Raw genomic sequence first — 7,500 nt, 5'->3', positions numbered from 1 at the left:
AACATTAATTTATTGTCTGTTTAAAGAAAGCTCAAATATAAGTACTTACTGTACAAACAACTTACATTTTTGAAATCACATTCAATTAAAGATATTTCTAAATGATCAAAATATTGTGTACGTCAAGAAGTCGACGCTTTTTTTTCTGAGAAAGCGCAAAGACTATGTGTATGTATATGTCACAGATAGCGTATGTGTGTTTGCGTTGATTGACACGCCATGACATTCATTATATGAGTTTGTATTCTGTATGTGTGTATGTGTGTTGACGTCACGGAAGCCATGTTTCTTTTCTGTCAAGAAATAACCCAAAAAATGTGTTTTCTCATTTTCATTAATAAATAGAGGTCCAAATGTCACAAAAATCTGTACTGTCCTGCTGAAGGTAAGTATAAAAATAAATATGCAAAAATTCAGATAAAATATACTATTTCTGAGATATTTCGGGTCCAGACAAACATCCCTAGTTTTAGCATCATGAAGATAAATATATACAAATTATAAAAATATCATATATATATATATATATATATATATATATATATATATACACACATTGCAGTACTGTTTCTACTTCGCGGATTTCCACCTATTGAGGGGGTGTCTTGCAACGTAACAACCGCGATAGTCGAGGGATTGCTGTATATATATATATATATATATATATATATATATATATATATATGTATGTATGTATGTATGTATGTATGTATATATATCGCATTCCTACATACGCGCAAATAGGATGTGCTTCTTTCATTTTTCGTCTACCAAATTTACTCGCAAAGTTTTGATCGTCCCGGGGTTACATTTGAAGACAGTTATCCAAGGTGGGATTGAGCCGGAAGCCTTGTGAGAAAGGCTATATTGGAGAAAGGGTGGACAGTCATTGAGACACACAAACTTCTTGGGAAAGCCACCAGGAGGAAAAGAGTGAAAAAGAATGTGAAAACGACTTACATTTACCATGACGATCGACACATCATGCATTTTTTGCTAACAATCATAAAATCAGTTGTCTTCTACCTCAACTGTACGCCCTGGATCTGGAATCCTCCGACTTCACACCATTTCGGTTTTAAAATGGACAGTGTTGGGAAGTGGATACAATGATATATACTTTTTTTTTAAGGAAGATATTTGAAGGTTGGGTTTACGGATCAGGCAAATGCTTCACTTGTAACGGTCCCAATGTTGAGGTGTGCTTTTGTATAGACGAAGAATTATTCTACCACAGGAAAGAATTTGAGTGAGCGATACCAATTGATAAAATAGTTGCCACGCTGTGGAACTGAACCCAGTAGCATTTGGTCGGGAAAGAATCTTCTTATCACGCTGGGATCGATTACATCGACTGATCTCTTCTCACCAAAAAATTGAGCCTCTAAACGGCCAGCTGGCAGAATCGTTAATAAAATAGTTGTCACGCTGTGGAACTGAACCCGGTACCATGTGGTCAGGAAAGAAGCTTCTTACACAGCCACGCCTGCGACTATATCACTCGTAATTTCTTACCGATCTATTCTTCTTGGTAGGCAAAAATTTTAGTGTCTTATTGTTTTGTTTTTTCTTTAAAGAGAAACCCGATATTGTTGAATGTCTGGAGACGACGTAAATATAAATTACAGTTGTTATAATTGAAGATGACTGCGCATTCAAAATAAAGGAGAACTCTATTGTCAAGAGAGTTAGAACGGTATTATTTTGCTTAGTAGAAGGTCAGCCATGATCAACCAGTCCTAGGATAAAGGCTTTTCAACCGTGACCATCCTATATACATCACTACCCCAATCTCCACCTCCACCGTCACAACTGTCATCATCACCACCACCGCCACCACCACCATTATCTTCGTCTACCCCTTCTATCCCTCTTCGCTTTTTATTCTCTTCCCCCCCACCCTCGTCTCCTTATTCCTCACTACTGTTTCTTGGCGCCAAGTGAGGGTGTGCGGCTTAGTGAACAAGGGTTTCGGCTATCGATCACAAGGCCTGAAATTTGAGGGAGGGGGATAGTGAATTATATCGTTCTCAGTACTCAACTGGTACTTAATTTATTGATCTCGAAGGGATGAAAGGCAAAGTCGACTTCAGCGGAATTTGAACTCAGACCGTTGCAACGAGCGAAATACCACTAAGTATTTCGTCTAGCGTGCTAATGATTCTGCCAGCTCACCTTATTATTATTATTATTATTATTATTATTATTATTATTATTATTATTATTATTATTATTATTATTATTATTATTATTATTATTATTATTATCATTATTATTATTATTATTATTAATGATAATGATAATAATAATAATAGTAATAGGATTGTGCTTTCGATTCCCAAACCAGGCGTTGAGTGTTTATTGAGTGTTTATTGAGCGAAAACACCTAAAGCTCCACGAGGCTCCGACAGGAGATGGTGGCGAACCTTGCTGTACTCTTTCATCACAACTTTCTCTCACTCTTTCTTCCTGTTTCTGTTGTACCTGTAATTCAAAGGGGCCAGCCATGTCACATTCTGTCTCACGCTGAATCTCCCCGAGAACTACGTTAAGGGTACACGTGTCTGTGGAGTGCTCAGCCACTTGCACGTTAATTTCACGAGCAGGCTGTTCCGTTGATTGTGTCAACTGGAACCCTCGTCGTCGTAACCGACGGAATGCCAACAACAACAACTTGAAGGTGATAGATATTAGTAATTTGTTATGTGCTCAAAGCAAAAAATTAATACCGCTAATTATCTTAAATTTATACTTTAAATTACAAAATTACATATCTTGAAAACTATTCGAATCACTTGCTTAGTTTGATTTCAATGCACTAATTAACTTTTTAAATATATTGTATACACCTATTTATTATATAATTTTTTTTTTTTTTTTGGTAATTTAAATTTTACCGTTCTTGTTTAGGAAGGAAATATCGTGGAAGCTTTGATTATAACTTGACTAAATAATTAATTAAAATAAACTTATTTTCATGTTAATTTTTGAATTATATTATTTATTTTTGAATCATGGATTTAATTAAATCAGCACATAAAACTTTTCTTAACTATCATAGAAGAAGAGAATGGACTAAGCGGAGCAGGAGCACTCACGTGGAAGGAAAGTGTAGCTGAAGAGGTCACAGATGTGTGACGAAAGATTTCTAGGCAATGTCCATGAGGTAGAATAAGAACAGCAATAAACGAATGAAGAATGAATATATTGTGTTTGTGTTTATTTGGCAAAAAGAAAAAAAACTATGACCAACCTGAAATCCAACAATATCTGTTTCAACACGCGGTTTCACATCAGGAATTTTGCAACACAAATTCATAAGCGTAATATTTCAGCATTTACACTATATATATATATATATATATATATATATATATATATATATATATATATATATATATATATATATATATATATATATATATATATATATATAGATAGATAGATAGATAGATAGATAGATAGATAGATAGATAGATAGATAGATAGATGCATACATGCATGCATACATACAAACATATATACATATATATATATATATATATATATATATATATATATATATATATATATATATATATATACGTGTGTGTGTGTGTCCGTGTGTGTGTGTGTTTCCATATCACATTGTCTCAAATCCTTTCTACTCAAATAAGAACTGTTCAAAAAAAGAAAGGAAAAGGAAAACAATTGCAGGAAAAAGTTTTGCGTTCCATAAAGGAAATGACTAGTTATCACGAGGGAATGTTCTAGAGAGAAAAAAAGAAGAAAAGATAAACAAAAACAATAATTAAAATACCATAAAAATAAGTAGATCTTAAGAATAAAGAACTAATATTATCAAAGAAAACACAAAATTGTTTATGCATTTTGCAAATTCATCCTGCGATTAAAAATGGTGGCTCTTAATTCTATGATGTCTGACAGATATATATATATATATATATAATATATATATATATATATATATATATATATATATATATATACATGCATATATATGTGTATGTGTATATGTATATATATATATATATATATATATATATATATATATATATATATACAAATATGTTTGTGTGTATATATATATTTGTGTGTATTTATATATATATACTATACACACACACACACACACATATATATATATATATATATATATATATATATATATATATATATATATATAGAGAGAGAGAGAGAGAGAGATATTCACATGTATGTATGTCCGTCCGTATGTAAAATTGTTATTCCGTCTATTTAAGCCAATGGCGATATGTTTACAATGTATTAACCGATTTCTTTTTTGTTTTTTTTTTTTGTTTTGATAAAATAATTCTTAGAAAAAACATCTTTCTTTTAGAACCCGAGAACAAATAATTAATATTAGTCAGATGGGAAACCTAAAACCGGAAATTCATCAGATTATTTCGCACAATTGCTGTAATAAATTTGAAATAATTAACCTCGCCAACTTATTTGAGTGCAACAAACGAACCCCGTGTACCTCGTACATGTATTTTGACTGAGTTATTTTCATTTAAAGGCTTGACACTAAATTCTGTTAAACATCGAACTAAACAAACTTATTTTCGTCGCTTTGAGACCGCGACCTGTTCACTGACAAAGTTCTGTGTTGCATCTCTTATTTAATCTTTTATTCTTTGATTCACTTATTCTTGTATTTGTTTCAGTCGAGCGACCGTGCTGGAGCACCGACTTAAAGTGTTTTATTCAGTCGAAGGAATCGATCCCAGGACTTATTCTTTGCAATCCGAGCACTTATTCTGTCGGTCATATTTTGTCAAAACCGCTAGGTTACGTGAACGTAAACACACCAACATCGGTTGTCAAGAAACGATGGTGTCAAGGCGGTGAGCTGGCAGAATCGTTAGCACGCCGGGCGAAATGCTTAGCAGGTATTTCGTCTGTCTTTACGTTCTGAGTTCAAACGCTGCCGAGGTCGACTTTGCCTTTCATCCTTTCAGGGTAGATAAATTAAGTACCAGTTACGCACTGGGGTCGATGTAATCTACTTAATCCGTTTGTCTATCCTTGTTTGTCACCTATGTGTTTAGCCCCTTGTGGGCAATAAAGAAATAAGAAGCGATGGTGGGGGAGCAAATACTGACACAAAGACGCACACACCTATATACATATCCATACATATGGGCTTCTTTCAGTTTCCGTCTGCCAAATCCTCTCACAAGCCTTTCGTAAGCCCAAGACTATGCATTTCGCCGGGCTAAAGTTGGTAAGATTTTATTATAGGTACGATCTTAAACATCAATCAGAACACATCTTATAATAGTTGGGATGGTGTTGGATTCAAGATCTACATCACGATTTATGGGAGAATTAGATGTTGTGCAATGAAATGTCATGCAGTGTCCGTCTGTCTACGAAATTCACTCACAAGATTCATCGGTCGGTAGTTATACTGGAAGATACGTGCCTGAGGTACTACTTTGTGGGTGTGGATTTGTAAGCGTATGGTGGCAAGGCCAGCTTCTCAACTACACACCCGCATAAACATATATGTATTTGTCTCTTTGTCTATCTGTCTAACTAGCTAGCTATGGATCGATTTATATGTAGCTAGATAGATAGACAGCTAGATAAAAAGATAGATAGATAGATAGATAGATAGATAGATAGATAGATAGATAGATAGATAGATATTGATAGAGATATATCGGTGTCAATATTATTTATGCTATATAATTTCTAATTTCCAATGAAATGAAATTGAACGGTGAATATAATTAGGTTAATTTCTAGAGGAGTAAACATAAACGTTTTTTTAATGGTAATTAGATTTAATTAGAGTCTTATTGCAACAGAAAACAACACAGACATACAGAATTACAGACAGTCAGACACACAGTCATATATATATATATATATATATATATATATATATATATATATATATATATATATATATATATATATATATATATATATATATATATATATATATATATATATATATATATATATATATATATATATATATATATATATATATATATATATATATATATACATATATATATATACATATATGTATGTGTGTGTGTTTATACTTAGCAGAACATACAATATATATTAAAGACAATGAAAAACTATGTAACCAATTTAATTTCTTGAATTTCATTTTATGGACACACAATGTGTTTTTCGAAAGAGTTCCTTCGTTAGTTTGTGTGTATATGCGTGTGAGTGTGTATTTGTGTGCATTCTCTCTCTCTCTCTCTCTATATATATATATATATATAGAAACATATACATAGGTAATTATATGTGTAACTAATTCTATATACATGCGTAAGTAGATGTATTCTATATTACGTATTAAATGTGTATATGCCCACTACACATATGTATTCATGAAAGTACATGCACACAAACATGTATATGTATATGCGTGTGTGTGTATGCATATAATTATATATATATATATATATATGTATGTATATATATATATATATGAATATATATATGTAAATATACATACATATATATATATATATATATATATATATATATATATATATATATATATATATATATATATATATATATATAGGTGTGTGTATGTATGTGTGTGTGTATGTGTGTAGACATACACTTTGTATTTTGTTTGTTCTGCATTAAGTTAATGAACATATATGAACGTCAGCCTCTACATGGGTACATGTTTGCATGCCTTCGTGTGTGTGTGTGTGTGTGTGTGTGTGTGTGTGTGTGTGTGTGTAAAAGCAGAAACAACGACAGTAACGCGAACAACATCAACGGTTTCTGTACACAAGACGATGTCTACAACATTAGCTTTAATTTGAACACAGCCTGCTTCTTGTACTTTAAGCAAGTTACTAATGTCTCCTGAGAATTGAGAATTCTCTGCCATGACGAACTTGTAATGGAATTAATATAGATTGCAAAAAATTCGATGATTTTAATAATTATAATGTTTGGTAATGTTAATAATAATAATAATAATAATAATAATGATGATGATGATGATGATGATGATGATGATGATGGTTGCCAAATGAGCAGAAGGGTTTCAAGCGTAGGTGCAGAGGTACCGAGGATCAACTCCTGGTAGATAAAACTGTACTTAGAGACTGCAAGAGGAGGAAAAGTAACTTAGCCATGTCATAGATCGAATATCGTAAGGCGTACGATAAGATCTCACATTTTTGGATTATGGAATATATGAACCTGTTTCGTATTGCATCGAATATTGAGCGATAGCTTGGAAAAACTATGGCGAAGTGGAGGACGGAACTGACGACATGTGAAAGAAGTTTGGGGACAGTAGAAATCAAGAGAGGCATCTTCCAAGGGGACTGCCTGTCTCCATCGGTCTTTGTATTGTGCATGATACCACTAACACTGATTCTGAGGAAAGCAAATGCTGGGTATGTATTCAAAAGCCGCCAACAAAAATTCAACCATTTGTTATTCATGGATGACCTCAAACATTATGGTAAA

The sequence above is a fragment of the Octopus bimaculoides genome, chromosome 26 (assembly GCF_046866305.1).
Source record: "Octopus bimaculoides isolate indiv1 chromosome 26, ASM4686630v1, whole genome shotgun sequence".
Lineage (NCBI taxonomy): Eukaryota > Metazoa > Mollusca > Cephalopoda > Octopoda > Octopodidae > Octopus > Octopus bimaculoides.
Note: the sequence above shows the minus strand (reverse complement) of the source record.